At 52.3% G+C, this 17,369-nt stretch overlaps 1 protein-coding gene across 5 annotated transcripts in view; it reads right to left on the reverse strand.

The window, feature by feature from the left end:
* Positions 1–17,150, reverse strand: part of LOC141074005 (oocyte zinc finger protein XlCOF8.4-like) — an 84,591-nt gene extending 67,441 nt beyond the window's left edge. For all 5 annotated transcript variants that reach the window (XM_073561522.1, XM_073561538.1, XM_073561545.1 and 2 more), the window contains exon 1: positions 16,632–17,150. The gene's annotated coding sequence lies outside the window, so the exon portion shown is untranslated. The remainder of the gene's footprint in view (positions 1–16,631) is intronic.
* Positions 17,151–17,369: the final 219 nt, after the last annotated feature.

Genomic DNA, 17,369 nt, shown 5'->3' on the forward strand with positions numbered 1-17,369 from the left:
CGGCCTCTCTGCAGAAATTCTAGAATGGCCGTATTAAATAGGGCTCCTAGGGCTGACACGTGGACCTTTAGAGTGCTTACTGAGAGCCTCAATTCTCGGCCTCTCTGCAGAAATTCTAGAATGGCCGTAATGGGTACTTCACCGGCTAGTTTTGCTGGGTGAAAGGCCAGGAACTTTTTCCACACTTTAGCATATATTTTTGTTGTGGACTCCTTCCTACTTTGTAGCAGGGTATTGATTAAGTTCTTTGAGAAACCCTTCTGCCTCAGTAGCTCCCTTTCAAATTCCAGGCCGCTAGGTGCAGGGCTTTGGCCTGTGGATGGTAGCAGGGTCCCTGCGAGAGAAGATTCTGGTGCAGCGGCAGGATCCACGGGTCGGTTACTGACATGGCTCTCAGCCATGAAAACCACGGTCTTTTTGGCCAAAACGGGGCTATCAAGATGACCCTCGCTCTCTCCTGTCTTATCTTCCTGACTACTGTTGGCAGTAGAACCATTGGAGGGAAGGCATAGGCTAGCTGGAATGTCCAGGGTGCTTGGAGGGCATCTAGAATGTCTGGGTTGTCTGACCTGTAGAGTGAAGCAAACCTTCTTACGCGCCTGTTGGCTCTGGTCGCGAATAGGTCTATCTCTGGTCTGCCCCATTCTGACGCTATCATTTCGAAGACGTGCCTGCTGAGGACCCACTCGCCCTGATATAGGGCTTGGCGACTGAGATAGTCTGCTTGGGAGTTGTCTACTCCTCTTATGTGGAGCGCTGACAAGGAGAGAAGATGTACCTCGGCCATTTCTAGGATCTTTCCCGCGATAGACATCAATGGTACTGACCGCGTGCCTCCTTGCCGGTTTATATAGGCCACTGCGGTGGTATTGTCTGTCTGGATACTCACGTGGGTGCCTCTTAACTGCGGGAGAAAATGAGATATCGCATAGAAAATCGCTGTTAGCTCCTTTACATTAGAGGAGGTTTCTATTTCATCATTACGCCACCAGCCTTGTACCATGTGCTCCTCTAGGTGGGCCCCCCAACCTAAGGGGCTGGCATCCGTGGTGAGTATTTTGGAGGGAGTCACCCACCATTGCACTCCCTTCGATAAATTGGAAGGATTTAACCACCATTTTAGGGACTCAACCACCTCGGGCGATAGGGACATCTTCCCCTCCAACCGCCCCTGCAGTCTGTTTCCTGCAGAATAGCCCACTGTAGTTCTCTGGAGTGGAACTGGGCCCACTGCACCGCTGGAATGCACGATATCAGGGACCCCAGCAAGGACATACCCTGTCTCAATGATATTACGGGTCTTCCTGTAGTATTCCGTTTCATATCGATTATGGCTATCGCTTTGGCGTGTGGCAGAAAACATTCCTCAGTTACGGAGTCTACTTGCAGGCCTAGAAACCTCTGACAGGTTACTGGTTCTAGTCTGGACTTCTCCCAGTTAATTAGCCAGCCTAGTGTTTGTAGGGATGAGAATCTTAGCTATTCTGGCTTCGCACTGTGAAACAGAATTTCCCACTATGAGTAGGTCGTCTAAGTAAGGGACAACTAGGGTGTCATTCAGCCTTACATACGACATCACCTCCAGCATCAATTTGGTAAATACCCGAGGAGCCATGGATAGCCCGAATGGCATTGCCGCAAACTGGAAATGCTGAATCCGACCTTTGAACCAGACTGCTACCCGCAGGAACCTCTGGTGCCCACGATATATGGGGAGATGGTAATAGGCGTCCTTTAGGTCCAAGACTGCCATATAACATCTGGGGAACAAAAGTTTTATTGCAGACTTTATCGACTCTATTTTAAACGGCCTCAGCTTTAAGAAGGTATTAAGCTTCTTTAAATTTATTATAATCCTATAAGAGCCATCTGGTTTTGGGACTAAAAATAGAGGAGAATAAAAGCCCATTCCTATTTCGTCCCCTGGGACCTCTACTAGGACGTGTTTAGTTAGCAGTACTGCAATCTCTATCTCCAGTGCTTCCTGCTGTGTCCGGGACTTCATGGAAGTCAATAGGAAGGAGTTCGGTGGATGCCGAACAAATTCTAATTTTAGGCCTGATGACACAATATTCATGGCCCATGGGTTTGATGTCACCTTCTCCCATTGGTGGCTGAATTTTAATAGCCTGCCACCTACCGGTGTAATGGTTTTATCGGGACCTGTCTCCCCTGAAGGGACGTTTCCCGAATAGGTTGCCCCTTTGTTTGGGGTCCTTATTTCCCCAGCGGTCCTGGGGTCTAAAGTCCTTCTTTTTGCCAAACGGCGGCTTCCTGTAGGCCCTCCTGTTAAACGGAACATACGGGTTAGGAAAACCCTTCTTCCTCTCCCACGCTTTTGTCAAAATCTCATCCAATTCCGTGCCAAACAGGTACTTACCCTAGCAGGGTATAGCACACAGTCTAGTCTTTGTTTGCGTGTCTCCTTTCCACCCTTTCAACCATAAGGCCCGCCGGCCTGCATTGGTTAGTCCTGCTGCTCTAGCCGATAACCGGAGAGAGTCCGCGGAGGAGTCGGAGAGGAAGGCCGCTGCTCCCTTAATGAGGGGCATAGAGGAAAGGAGTCTATTCCTAGCTACTCCATTCTTAATATTGTCCTCTAGGTCATTCAGCCACACCAACATTGATCTTGCCATGCACGTGGCTGCTATTGCGGGCTTAAAGGCTGCCGAACATGCTTCCCAAGATCTTTTAAGGAATGTATCGGTTTTACGATCCAAAGAGTCAGCCAAAGTTCCTGAATCCTCTACCGGCAGGGAGGATCTACGAGAGGTAGAGGCCACTGCCGCATCCACCTTGGGGGCTCTCGACCAGGCTGTTAACTCCTCATCGTCAAAAGGGTACTTACGCTTTGACGTTAAGGGGAGGAAGGTTCTCTGACCTTGTTTTTCCCACTCCCTTTTAACTAGCTCTTTTACAGCTGGGACCACTGGGAATGCCCGGACTTTTCTACGGGAAATGCCTGCAAACATTATGTCTTGTGGGGTCTTGGGGTCCTTACTCTCTGGCAACCCCATGGTATTTCGGACAGACTTCACTAAATTACTGACACTGTCCGTGGGGAAACACGTTTGGTCCTCGTCCTCTGAGGAAAGGTATTCCTGGGATCTATCGGAATCTAGTTCCCCGGTTCCTGACGGCGACTTTGACGCCAGCGAAGCTCCTCCTCTTGGCGAACATATTTCTCACGGAGGAGTGACCCCCCCAAACTACTGGAACCGCCTAAGGCCCGTAGCTCCTCTCTTATGATTGCCCGGATATCCTCCTTCTTTCGTGAGGATTCCTCCTGTAAGGCCTCCTCAATACACGATTGGCATAATCTCTTAGGGTGGCCGTCTGGGAGGGGCTGAGAACATAAGGCACACTCTCTATTTTTCGCCTTCTCCGTTCTTTTAGCCTAAAGGGGGTATGGACCAGAAAAAGAAGGCCATCAATTATTTATTCTGACCAAAAAACACTCACCCGTGAGTTTCGTCAGCAAACTACCGGCTGCGGGGTCCGCGACCCAGGCTGAGGCGAGGCATGGGACGACTTCTTTTCTTTACGTTTTTTCTCTAAGGGCTCATCTTGCCTGGAAGGTCCACTAGATTCCTTCCTGGAGCTGCCACTTTTTCTGGTGCTACTGCTTCTCCTTGTAGCACTGCTCTGTCTACTGCCATGTGGGGATTCCACTGGCTGACCTAACGGGAGCGAAGCTGGGTCATCTAAGGACGACATGACTGCGCACTAGCGCTGTGTCTGTGGCTTCCTTTTAAAGCCTCTGCTATAGCTGCTCCTTTTTTTTTTTTTTCCTGCTCTGCGCATGCGTGGGCGTTGTCCCGCGGTCTCTGCCTCCTGTCCTGACCCCGGAAGTCCTTTTACCACTTCCAGGTTGCCTCTCCTGGGGAACGCTCGGTCACAGCGATTTACTGATGCGGCGGTCGTCTGGCGATGCCCACCGCGCATCTGCGCCCCGCCATCAACACACGGGGTCCTCCTCACATTAACCCCTGCCGCAGGTATGACCCCCGGTGGCGCTGCACAGCACGAACGCTCGAGCTCTTCTGCTTCCTTTCAGGGGGGGGGGGCACGTGGCCCAGTATGCCCAAATGGTATTTGTAATGCGCCTGCCCCCTCGGGGGGGTATAGCCATGTCCCCCCCAGTGAGCCTTGGCACCACTCACCTCCGGCCTCACCTGCATTACCAGCTCTGGGGGGGGGGGGGGGGGGGGGAATACACCTCTCCGCCCGACGCTGCCTCCAGTCCTGGGGCCCCTGCTGCTCATATTCTGCACGCAGGCGGCTACCAGACCAGGAATCCTCTTCTGCGGGTTCCTTTCCAGGAACAGGAAACCAAAACTGAGGGAGCGAGGGGGACCGCCCCATTTATCTCTCTGTAGGTTTCCTGTTCCGGGGGCGGATCCCCTCTCTCAGTGGGTGCTGTCGTGGCGAAGAGGAAAAAATATAGTTATTCTCACCTTCCGACGTCCTGTTCAGCCATCCTGCCTCTCTCCACGCTCCGGTCCCAGTGATCCTTTGCACGAATGACCGCGAGATGTCACGATCAGGAGGGATAAAGTCTCGGTCATTCGTGCAAAGGATCACTCGCCTGGCAGAGTTTGATTGCACCATGGCTCTGGCAGAAGTACGGATCATCTCCATTGATGCGCCAGCCAGGAAGCCCGTAGCTCTCTGCAAGATAGGGAGTGAGTTAAGGAGGTCACTCCTTGAGGTACCCTGCGAAATATGGTTCTCTAGCTCCTCAATCCATTGAAAGAGGGACCTAGAGACACAAGTGGACGCAACTCCTGATTTTAAGGTGGCCGCGGAGGATTCCCATGTTTTCCTCAGGAGGCTTTCAGCTTTACGGTCCATCGGGTCTCTAAGCTGAGACGCATCATCAAACGGTAACAAATATGAACCTAGCACTCAACTTAAAGGTATTTGTAAGGCGGTGGACACCGCATCTGGAGGCACATTTGCCCCTCTCCTATATACTGACAAGCTCATTACCTTAGAGAGATCATTTTCCTCAATGCCTAAAGCACCATCGTCCTTTCTGATAGATGCCTATAAGCTCTACACAATCTATATACCACACGTAACTGAAGGTCACATTGACCGAAACGTCTTTTTTCGTGTACTACAATAAACCGCCTTACAAATACCTTTAAGTTGAGTGCTAGGTTCATATTTGTTGCTTTAACGGTTTGGGAACCTAACCTTAGCACCATCTTGAGTTGTGCTCACTGTGTTCTTTCTATACGCATCATCAAACGGTAACACCGTTTTCTTTACCACCCTTGCCACCTGGACATCGAATTTCGGGATGTCCCATTTAAAGTCCTCTCCCTCCAGAGGAAACCTATGGCAGAGCTCTGAAGGGGCTGAGTAGCGTTTTTCAGGGTATTCCCATTCCTGGGAGATCATGTCCACTATGCTTTTATGAACTGGAAAGCCTGCTCGTTTAGGTCCTTTATATCCCCCAAACATGCGATCCTGTGCGGTTTGCGTGACAGGTTCATCTTGTAGGCCCATAGTGGCGCATACTGCGCTAATCAACTCCTCCACGTATTCTGTGGAAAGGAGATACCTTCTAACATCAGGTGCCCTAGAGGTCCCCGGTTGCTCCCAATTTTCAGAGCTCGAGTTGAATGATCTCTCTGACTCGGATTCTGAATCCTCCACCTGAATCCTCCGTTTTTTTTAAGGTGGTGAGCCCATAATCGGAGGGGGTGGAGGGGGGGGGGGGGACAGGGCGGCTAAGGAGGTCTGAACCTGACGGGTGACCAAGCTGCGGATCTCGTCAATTAATGATGGGTGCTCGGCCCTGACCACTTTATCAGTGCATGCCTGACATAACTTTTTCTCCCAATTAGAGGGAAGTTTGGTACTGCATATGGCACATTTGGCCATTTTGCTGGACGTATTGGTGCTTTTATGGGCAGACTTTTCTCCCTTTAAGAAAGAGGGGGAGAAGTATTTTAAGGACCTTTATCCCGGATCGCACCCTTAGGACCCCCCCAGGTAACTCACTGTGGCTGGGGCAGCGCTGGGCTCTGCAGATGCAGGAAGCGTCCATGACAGCAGGGGATTTGCCTTACCTGTCGGCGTCTTCCGGCAGGTTAATAAAGGGTTAACTCAGCCCTCAGCGCATTAGATTGATTCCCCCTCCTCCTCCCTGGGTCCTGGAGCAGGCACAGCAGGTGCTGGCGAGCTCCGCGCGCTGGCAGCAAAATGGGGGCCGCCATGACAGCGCGCCCTGCATGTACTCCGGAAGTGACCCGCGCACGTGACGTCACTTCCGGGTCGCACGCAGGGGAGGAGGAGACGCCGGAGAGCTGCGGGAGGCCTCCGGCGGGGGATCACTGGCCCGCTTTACTCCCCAAAGGGGAGCGCGGGAGGGCCAGGAAACGGTCCCGAATGCAGGAGCAGCCGGGAGCAGAACAGAGGAGGGAAGGCTGCGCCACCGACCACCACTGCCCGGCTTTTTGGATCTCCAGGTACGCTGCAGCAGCCAGCCCCACAGCATACCAGACCTCTCCATGCCCCATGGGGGACAGGAAAGACACTGGTGAGAGGGAGGAGGGAGGGACCTTTTAACCTCTCGTGCTTCCTGTCCCCCATTAGGGTGTGGAGACGACCTCCTCCTATGCTGTCGTGGAAGGTTGCTAGAGAAAAATACATTAAAAGGAGGACAAGGATGGCACACCTAAGAATGAGGAACTAACAGCAAGCAAAGAGGAAAAGGGCACACAGCAACACCCAGAATTGACAACAAAAAAGTGCAGCCAAGTAGAGGAGAGTGGTAGTAATTTCAGACTCACTACTGAGGCACAGAAGCAGCCATCTGCAGACCAGACATAACCGCAAGTATGCTGCCTCCCAGGTGCGAAGATCAAGGATTTGACCGATAGAATACCAAAGCTCATCAGGTCCAAGGACGTCCACCAATTTCTTCTGATACATGTTGGCACCAATGAGATGCCAAGGAAGGACCTACTGACAATCTGCAAGGACTTTGAAAAGTTGGGGAAGAAAGTAAAGGAACTGGATGCAAAGGCAGTTTTTTCTTCTATCCTTCCAGTCGAAGGACAAGGCACCAGGAGATGGAACAGGATCCTTGATGCGAACAACTGGCTAAGACAATGGTGCACACAACAAGGATTCGGATTCCTGGACCACAGTGTGAATTACCTGTATGATGGACTCCTTGCCAGGGACGGACTACACCTCAACAAACCTGGGAAATACACATTCGCCAGAAGACTCGCTACAATAATCAGGAGGGCGTTCAACTAGAAGAAGAGTGGATGGTAAGAAAAATGTTAGACACGAACATGAAACCAGAAAACATGCTGATGAAGGATATGAGGTGCGGCAAAGGAGACCCAAGACAACATACTCGGAAGGGAGGTAAAATGGGAAAGGAGGAGGGGTTTGTCATTATGTAAAGTCTTGTCTAAAGTCCATGTGAGGGATCTCACAGGGGAAGGGGGAGGGTCAAGGGCAAAGTCACTGGAAAGGCTTCCGTTATAGGTACGAGTTAGTGGGGTGCTCACAGTGAGGCGGGGAAATATACCACCAGTCCAGGCTGGGGATATAATATATATATATTATACACACACACACACATACATCCCGGCCGTCACTACCAGAGTTCCTCACTGAAACATTAGGGTATTCTGCCACCAGTTCCTCATTTGAAATAAGCCCCGTCCGACAACAGGCTTATATTGGGTCAGGAACCAACCCGGTAGCGTGTCATATAGCCAGCCGAGAGTGCGGACATGGGGATTCGTGGATCGAGATAAGAGCAGCCCAAGATTAATTTTATATTTAATCGCCTAAAAGGTGCACTAGAAATATACACGCAAATATTTACAGAATATAAAAGTATGCAGTCAGGGGTGCAGTACAAAGGATAGGGTATATATAGATTGCAATTACCGTGTTATGTTGCATGTGACCACAGGGAGGCGCTAATGGATCACAGGACCAAACCTGATAACGGGTCCTCCAGCCAGAAGAAAACTGAGCTCCAAGTGAGATGACACTTATATCCTTGGTTGCTCCTCCCATGCTCTGCACCCACCCCTGGGCTTGTGCAGCCTCTCTCCTCCCATGTCTGAGAGTATGATTTCCATTTCAGAACCGTAAAAGGCCCACAACTTTCCGCCCGAAGCTCTGAATGGAATGGCAGCAGTGCCACTGGATTTGGCTGGAATTTATCTGCGCATAAAGTCCAAATATGCTTCTCGTATGTAATTCCAGGTGGCTAAGCTTTATAACTCCCTAGCGCAGAGTGCTACTATTGGCTGCCAGGCACGGATGTATGGGGGAAGGTACGCCGATTCGGATGATATGCTCGGCTAGGCTCACAGATATTGCATTCAGTTATTATAGGTCATTGTCCAGATTCAATACCTCATAGCCTTGCTGCGATTTGTAAAGGGCCTGTCACACTAAGTGATAGCGCTAGCAATATCGCTATAACGTCACTGGTTTTTGTGACGTGCTAGCGATATCGCTATGTCTGATACTTACCTCCAACCGCTCCCCCGCTGGGTATCGCTGATAGCGCGAGAACGTCCTGGACTGTTTCTCGTCGTCAGCTTCCTGCTGTGACGACGTGCGACGCGTGGACGCGGGCGGGAGGACATCAGGATCGCCTCGTCCGACAGGTAAGTAGCGACCGCCGACCCCTGCGATGTCGCTGGTGAGATCTGCCTGTGTGGCAGCTCACTAGCGACCACTTAGCGATGTACCAGCGATCCTGACCGCGTCATATCGCTGGTACATCGCTAAGGGTGACAGTACCTTTATACGATGAGGTATATGCATGCGTTTCAAGTTCAACAAAACACTTCAGCTTGCCTGTAGCTTGCAGGGGATTTCGCACCTTTGTGTTATGAGCTTCAAAGGAGTTGTTCCTAGCTTTTTAATTAAAGATAAACACTGCATGGCTTTTTATGACCTTGGGGGATGCCAAAGGAGGGGCACAGTTCAGGAATGGAAGGAGATGGCCTGAACTTAAAATCCAAAATGGATTCTGCCTTGTCCCTCACAGTCCACTTTAAGGGAGGATATTAGTGAATGAAATGAGGATGTCGAGTCCATATGAGTCGAAATACATGGAGCGAAAAATAGAAACAAAAATTCTCATTGGAGTCTATTACAAACACACAAATGTAACAGAAATCATGGAAAGTTTACTACTAAGGCAGATAGATGAAGCTGCAACCCATAATGCTATTCTTGTTATGGGGGACTTTAACTACTCGGATATTAATTGGGAAACAGAGACCTGCGAAACAGAAAAAGGCAGCAGGTTTCTGCTAATAATTTTTCTTTGTTATCTTTCACAATTGGTGCAGAATTCAACCAGAGGAGCAGCACTTTTACACCTAATACTATCTAAAAGACCTTACAGAATAACAAATCTGCAGGTTGTTGGGCATCTAGGAAACAGCGACCACAATATTGTAGAGTTTCACTTGTCTTTCGCTAGGGGGACTTGTCACAAAAACACTGAACTTTAGGAAGGCAAAATTTGGCCATCTCAGAGATGCCCTTAATCTGGTTGACTGGGACAATGTCCTCAGAAATAAGAACACAGATAATAAATGGGAAATGTTTAAGAACATCCTAAATAGGCACTGTAAGAGTTTATACCTTGTGGGAATAAAAGGACAAGAAATAGGAAAAACCCAATGTGGCTAAACAAAGAAGAGGGGCAATTATCAGTAAAAAGAAAACACTATATTGTTGTGGAATGAAAGATAGTAACTTCTACTGTGTTTACTCCTAACATGTACTATGTGACGATCTAATGAAGGAACTTTTATTGAAAAAACATGCACACCCTGTTATGTAATTTTACATAATTGTTTATTTGTATTATATAACCCAATAAAAAGATGTTTTTTAAAAAAAAGAATTTAAACTAATAAAGCAAGATGGCATCATTTAAGCTCTAAAAAACTATAGAGAGCAAAATACTTCAAGAGTCACCAATCTAACCCCAATAAGAGGTGCAAACTCAGCTAAATAAAGGACCCATTACACATAGCGATTTTGTGACGTAGCAGCGATATTGCTAGCGACACCGCTACATGTGATACTTACCTCCGACCGGCTCCCCCGCTGTCTGCCGCTGATCGCGCGAGAACGTCCTGGACCATTTCTCGTTGGGCGCTTCCTGTGGCGCCGACGAGCGACGCGTGGACGCTGGCGGGCGGAGGTCAGGATCGCCGCATCTGACAGGTAAGTAACGACCCCCAACCGCTGCTATGTCGCTAGTGAGATCTGCCTGTGTGGCAGCTCACTAGCGAACACTTAGCGATGCACCAGCGATCCATATCGTTGTCGGGATCGCTGGTGCATCGCTTATTGTAACGGTACCCTAAGATTAAAATGGATAAATCTCCAGGTCCAGATAGCTTATATCCAAGAGTACCGCAGGGGTCGGTGTTGGGACCTATTCTCTGCAACATATTTATTAATGATCTGTTAGAAGATTTACCCAGTAAAATATTGATATTTGCAGATGATACAAAACTATGTAAAGCAGTCACTACAAGAGAATATAGTTTTCTGCTACAGATGGATCTGGATAAGTTGGAAACTAGGCATAAAAGGCGGCACATGGGTTTAACAATGATAAATGTAAGGTTACACACATGGGAAGAAGAAATCAATATCACCATTGCACACTGAACGGGAAACCACTGGGTAAATCTGACATGGAGAAGGACTTGGGGATCCTAGTTAATGATAAACTTACCTAGAGCAGTCAGTGCCAGGCAGCAGCTGCCAAAGGAAACACGAGCATGGGGTGCATTAAAAGAGGTCTGGATACACATGATAAGAGCATTTATACTGCCTCTGTACAAATCCCTGGTTAGTCCGCACATGGAGTACTGTGTACAGTTTTGGGCACCAATGCTCAGGAAGGATGTAATGGAACTATAGCGAGTACAAAGGAGGGCAACAAAATTAATAAAGGGGTGAGGGAACTACAATACCCAGATTAGCAAAATTAGGATTATTTAGTCTAGAAAAAAAGAGGACTGAGGGGCGATCTAAAAACCATGTAAATGCATATAAGGAGACAATACAAATATCTCTCAGAGAATCTGTTTATACCAAGTAAGGTATCTGGAGGAGAGGTTTTTCCGCCAACATAGAAGAGGATTCTTTACTGTTAGAGCAGTGAGAATCTGGAATTCCTTGCCTAAGGAGGTGATGATGGCAAACTCAATCTAGGGGTTCAAGAGAGGCCTGGATGTCTTCCTGAAGCATAACAATATTGAATCTTACAGTGATTAGGTTCTTTAGAAGGACGTAGATCTGGCATTTATTCTGCGAGAATATAGGCTGAACTGGATGGACAAATGTATTTTTTTTGCCTTGCTAACTATGACTGAGTCCTGTCCCCTCTATCACACAGTCCCTGCTCCCCCATTACCAGACTTTTCCTGCAGCTCTTACATGTGGAGCCGGCTGTACCCTAATGTGAAGAGTCCCGGTGCTCCCCCAGGACTGAGTCCTGTCCCCTCTATCACACAGTCCCTGCTCCCCCAATACCGCTCACCAGTGCAGACTTCTCCTCCAGCTCTAACATGTGGAGCCGGCTGTACCCTAATGTGCAGAGTCCCGGTGCTCCCCCAGGACTGAGTCCTGTCCCCTCTATCACACAGTCCCTGCTCCCCCATTATCGCTCACCAGTGCAGACTTCTCCTCCAGCTCTAACATGTGGAGCCGGCTGTCCCCTAATGTGCAGAGCCCCAGTGCTCCCCCAGGACTGAGTCCTGTCCCCTCTATCACACAGTCCCTGCTCCCCCATTATCGCTCACCAGTGCAGACTTCTCCTCCAGCTCTTACATGTGGGGCCGGCTGTACCCTAATGTGCAGAGTCCCGGTGCCCCCCCAGGACTGAGTCCTGTCCTCTCTATCACACAGTCCCTGCTCCCCCATTACCAGACTTCTCCTGCAGCTCTTACATGTGGAGCCGGCTGTACCCTAATGTGAAGAGTCCCGGTGCTCCCCCAGGACTGAGTCCTGTCCCCTCTATCACACAGTCCCTGCTCCCCCATTACCGCTCACCAGTGCAGACTTCTCCTCCAGCTCTAACATGTGGAGCCGGCTGTCCCCTAATGTGCAGAGCCCCAGTGCTCCCCCAGGACTGAGTCCTGTCCCCTCTATCACACAGTCCCTGCTCCCCCATTATCGCTCACCAGTGCAGACTTCTCCTCCAGCTCTTACATGTGGGGCCGGCTGTACCCTAATGTGCAGAGTCCCGGTGCCCCCCCAGGACTGAGTCCTGTCCTCTCTATCACACAGTCCCTGCTCCCCCATTACCGCTCACCAGTGCTGACTTCTCCAGCTCTTACATGTGGAGCCGGCTGTCCCCTAATGTGCAGAGTCCCGGTGCTCCCCCAGGACTGAGTCCTGTCCCCTCTATCACACAGTCCCTGCTCCCCCATTATCGCTCACCAGTGCAGACTTCTCCTCCAGCTCTTACATGTGGAGCCAGCTGTACCCTAATGTGCAGAGTCCGGGTGCCCCCCCAGGACTGAGTCCTGTCCTCTCTATCACACAGTCCCTGCTCCCCCATTACCGCTCACCAGTGCTGACTTCTCCAGCTCTTACATGTGGAGCCGGCTGTCCCCTAATGTGCAGAGTCCCGGTGCCCCCCCAGGACTGAGTCCTGTCCCCTCTATCACACAGTCCCTGCTCCCCCATTACCGCTCACCAGTGCAGACTTCTCCTCCAGCTCTTACATGTGGAGCCGGCTGTACCCTAATGTGCAGAGTCCCGATGCCCCCCAGGACTGAGTCCTGTCCCCTCTATCACACAGCCCCTGCTCCCCCATTACCGCTCACCAGTGCAGACTTCTCCCCCAGCTCTTACATGTGGGGCCGGCTGTACCCTAATGTGCAGAGTCCCGATGCTCCCCAGGACTGAGTCCTGTCCCCTCTATCACACAGTCCCTGCTCCCCCATTACCGCTCACCAGTGCAGACTTCTCCTCCAGCTCTTACATGTGGAGCCAGCTGTCCCCTAATGTGCAGAGTCCCGGTGCCCCCCCAGGACTGAGTCCTGTCCTCTCTATCACACAGTCCCTGCTCCCCCATTACCACTCACCAGTGCAGACTTCTCCTCCAGCTCTTACATGTGGAGCCAGCTGTACCCTAATGTGCAGAGTCCCGGTGCCCCCCCAGGACTGAGTCCTGTCCCCTCTATCACACAGTCCCTGCTCCCCCATTACCGCTCACCAGTGCAGACTTCTCCTCCAGCTCTTACATGTGGAGCCGGCTGTACCCTAATGTGCAGAGTCCCGGTGCCCCCCAGGACTGAGTCCTGTCCCCTCTATCACACAGTCCCTGCTCCCCCATTACCGCTCACCAGTGCAGACTTCTCCTCCAGCTCTTACATGTGGAGCCGGCTGTCCCCTAATGTGCAGAGTCCCGATGCCCCCCAGGACTGAGTCCTGTCCCCTCTATCACACAGTCCCTGCTCCCCCATTACTGCTCACCAGTGCAGACTTCTCCTCCAGCTCTTACATGTGGGGCCGGCTGTCCCCTAATGTGCAGAGTCCCAGTGCCCCCAGGACTGAGTCCTGTCCCCTCTATCACACAGTCCCTGCTCCCCATTACCGCTCACCAGTGCAGACTTCTCCTCCAGCTCTTACATGTGGAGCCGGCTGTACCCTAATGTGCAGAGTCCCGGTGCTCCCCAGGACTGAGTCCTGTCCCCTCTATCACACAGTCCCTGCTCCCCCATTACTGCTCACCAGTGCAGACTTCTCCTCCAGCTCTTACATGTGGGGCCGGCTGTCCCCTAATGTGCAGAGTCCCGGTGCTCCCCCAGGACTGAGTCCTGTCCCCTCTATCACACAGTCCCTGCTCCCCCATTACCGCTCACCAGTGCAGACTTCTCCTCCAGCTCTTACATGTGGAGCCGGCTGTACCCTAATGTGCAGAGTCCTGGTGCCCCCCAGGACTGAGTCCTGTCCCCTCTATCACACAGTCCCTGCTCCCCCCATTACCGCTCACCAGTGCAGACTTCTCCTCCAGCTCTTACATGTGGAGCTGGCTGTACCCTAATGTGCAGAGTCCCGATGCCCCCCAGGACTGAGTCCTGTCCCCTCTATCACACAGTCCCTGCTCCCCCATTACTGCTCACCAGTGCAGACTTCTCCTCCAGCTCTTACATGTGGGGCCGGCTGTCCCCTAATGTGCAGAGTCCCAGTGTCCCCAGGACTGAGTCCTGTCCCCTCTATCACACAGTCCCTGCTCCCCATTACCGCTCACCAGTGCAGACTTCTCCTCCAGCTCTTACATGTGGAGCCGGCTGTACCCTAATGTGCAGAGTCCCGGTGCCCCCCAGGACTGAGTCCTGTCCCCTCTATCACACAGTCCCTGCTCCCCCATTACTGCTCACCAGTGCAGACTTCTCCTCCAGCTCTTACATGTGGAGCCGGCTGTACCCTAATGTGCAGAGTCCCGGTGCTCCCCAGGACTGAGTCCTGTCCCCTCTATCACACAGTCCCTGCTCCCCCATTACCGCTCACCAGTGCAGACTTCTCCTCCAGCTCTTACATGTGGGGCCGGCTGTCCCCTAATGTGCAGAGTCCCGGTGCTCCCCAGGACTGAGTCCTGTCCCCTCTATCACACAGTCCCTGCTCCCCCATTACCGCTCACCAGTGCAGACTTCTCCTCCAGCTCTTACATGTGGGGCCGGCTGTACCCTAATGTGCAGAGTCCCGGTGCCCCCCAGGACTGAGTCCTGTCCCCTCTATCACACAGTCCCTGCTCCCCCATTACCGCTCACCAGTGCAGACTTCTCCTCCAGCGATTACATGTGGAGCCGGCTGTATCCTAATGTGCAGAGTCCCGGTGCTCCCCCAGGACTGAGTCCTGTCCCCTCTATCACACAGTCCCTGCTCCCCCATTACCGCTCACCAGTGCAGACTTCTCCTCCAGCTCTTACATGTGGAGCCGGCTGTACCCTAATGTGCAGAGTCCCGGTGCCCCCCAGGACTGAGTCCTGTCCCCTCTATCACACAGTCCCTGCTCCTCCATTACCGCTCACCAGTGCAGACTTCTCCTCCAGCTCTTACATGTGGAGCCGGCTGTACCCTAATGTGCAGAGTCACGGTGCTCCCCCAGGACTGAGTCCTGTCCCCTCTATCACACAGTCCCTGCTCCCCCATTACCGCTCACCAGTGCTGACTTCTCCAGCTCTTACATGTGGAGCCGGCTGTCCCCTAATGTGCAGAGTCCCGGTGCTCCCCCAGGACTGAGTCCTGTCCCCTCTATCACACAGTCCCTGCTCCTCCATTACCGCTCACCAGTGCAGACTTCTCCTCCAGCTCTTACATGTGGAGCCGGCTGTACCCTAATGTGCAGAGTCACGGTGCTCCCCCAGGACTGAGTCCTGACCCCTCTATCACACAGTCCCTGCTCCCCCATTACCGCTCACCAGTGCAGACTTCTCCTCCAGCTCTTACATGTGGAGCCGGCTGTCCCCTAATGTGCAGAGTCCCGGTGCCCCCCAGGACTGAGTCCTGTCCCCTCTATCACACAGTCCCTGCTCCTCCATTACCGCTCACCAGTGCAGACTTCTCCTCCAGCTCTTACATGTGGGGCCGGCTGTACCCTAATGTGCAGAGTCCCGGTGCCCCCCAGGACTGAGTCCTGTCCCCTCTATCACACAGTCCCTGCTCCCCCATTACCGCTCACCAGTGCAGACTTCTCCTCCAGCTCTTACATGTGGAGCCGGCTGTACCCTAATGTGCAGAGTCACGGTGCTCCCCCAGGACTGAGTCCTGTCCCCTCTATCACACAGTCCCTGCTCCCCCATTACCGCTCACCAGTGCAGACTTCTCCTCCAGCTCTTACATGTGGAGCCGGCTGTCCCCTAATGTGCAGAGTCCCGGTGCCCCCCAGGACTGAGTCCTGTCCCCTCTATCACACAGTCCCTGCTCCTCCATTACCGCTCACCAGTGCAGACTTCTCCTCCAGCTCTTACATGTGGGGCCGGCTGTACCCTAATGTGCAGAGTCCCGGTGCCCCCCAGGACTGAGTCCTGTCCCCTCTATCACACAGTCCCTGCTCCCCCATTACCGCTCACCAGTGCAGACTTCTCCTCCAGCTCTTACATGTGGAGCCGGCTGTACCCTAATGTGCAGAGTCCCGGTGCCCCCCAGGACTGAGTCCTGTCCCCTCTATCACACAGTCCCTGCTCCCCCATTACCGCTCACCAGTGCAGACTTCTCCTCCAGCTCTTACATGTGGAGCCGGCTGTACCCTAATGTGCAGAGTCCCGGTGCCCCCCAGGACTGAGTCCTGTCCCCTCTATCACACAGTCCCTGCTCCCCCATTACCGCTCACCAGTGCAGACTTCTCCTCCAGCTCTTACATGTGGAGCCGGCTGTACCCTAATGTGCAGATTCCCGGTGCCCCCCAGGACTGAGTCCTGTCCCCTCTATCACACAGTCCCTGCTCCCCCATTACCGCTCACCAGTGCAGACTTCTCCTCCAGCTCTTACATGTGGAGCCGGCTGTACCCTAATGTGCAGAGTCCCGGTGCTCCCCCAGGACTGAGTCCTGTCCCCTCTATCACACAGTCCCTGCTCCCCATTACCAGTGCAGACTTCTCCTCCAGCTCTTACTGCGGACGCTTCCTACACGGAAAGCAGCAGCTTCTAGAATGGAGTTGATTTTGTGAGGGAATGATGTCACCTGAAGGGGCGGGGCTTCCTCATCCAGTGACCCGATAGCAGGAAGCTGCACTGAGGCGTCTAGAATGGAGTGGCTATGGGGAGCTCCTCCCCCATGTAGTGATCATGTGACGGTGACGTCATCACAGGTCCTGGCCGCAGGCTCCGCAGTGTACAGTGTAGTGTGTAGCTGTTCCGGCTCCTCCTCCTTTCCCGCTCTCTCCGCTGTAGCCCTCAGTGTGAGGTGATAGGTCGCAGTGCTGGGGCGCGGCCTCACATTCTCCCTCCGCTGCAGGCAGCTCAGCACTGAGGCGTCTAGAATGGAGTGGCTATGGGGAGCTCCTCCTCCAGTCTCCATTGTAGTCGCCTCTTCTTCCTGGAATGGCTGCAGGGTATAATGGCGCAGACATCACAGGTCAGACAGGAAGGGTCTTTCCTCTGCTCTAGAGTTTATGGATTTGGGTAAAATTCTTTTTTCCTGATTTATAAATCTTACATTTTTCTTGTCACTTTCTGTAATATAAATAATTCCGCTCAGCGCTGATTGTTCAGTGTCACCAGAATGTGACGTCTCCCGTCTGTCACCGTCCTGTCCGCAGCCGCGACACTGAGGAGAGGGCGGAGCTTCAGACACTGAGGAGAGGGCGGAGCTTCAGACACTG

Source organism: Dendrobates tinctorius, unplaced genomic scaffold (genome assembly GCF_039654945.1).
Source record: "Dendrobates tinctorius isolate UK_male_01 unplaced genomic scaffold, ASM3965494v1 ptg000014l, whole genome shotgun sequence".
Taxonomy (NCBI): Eukaryota; Metazoa; Chordata; class Amphibia; order Anura; family Dendrobatidae; genus Dendrobates; species Dendrobates tinctorius.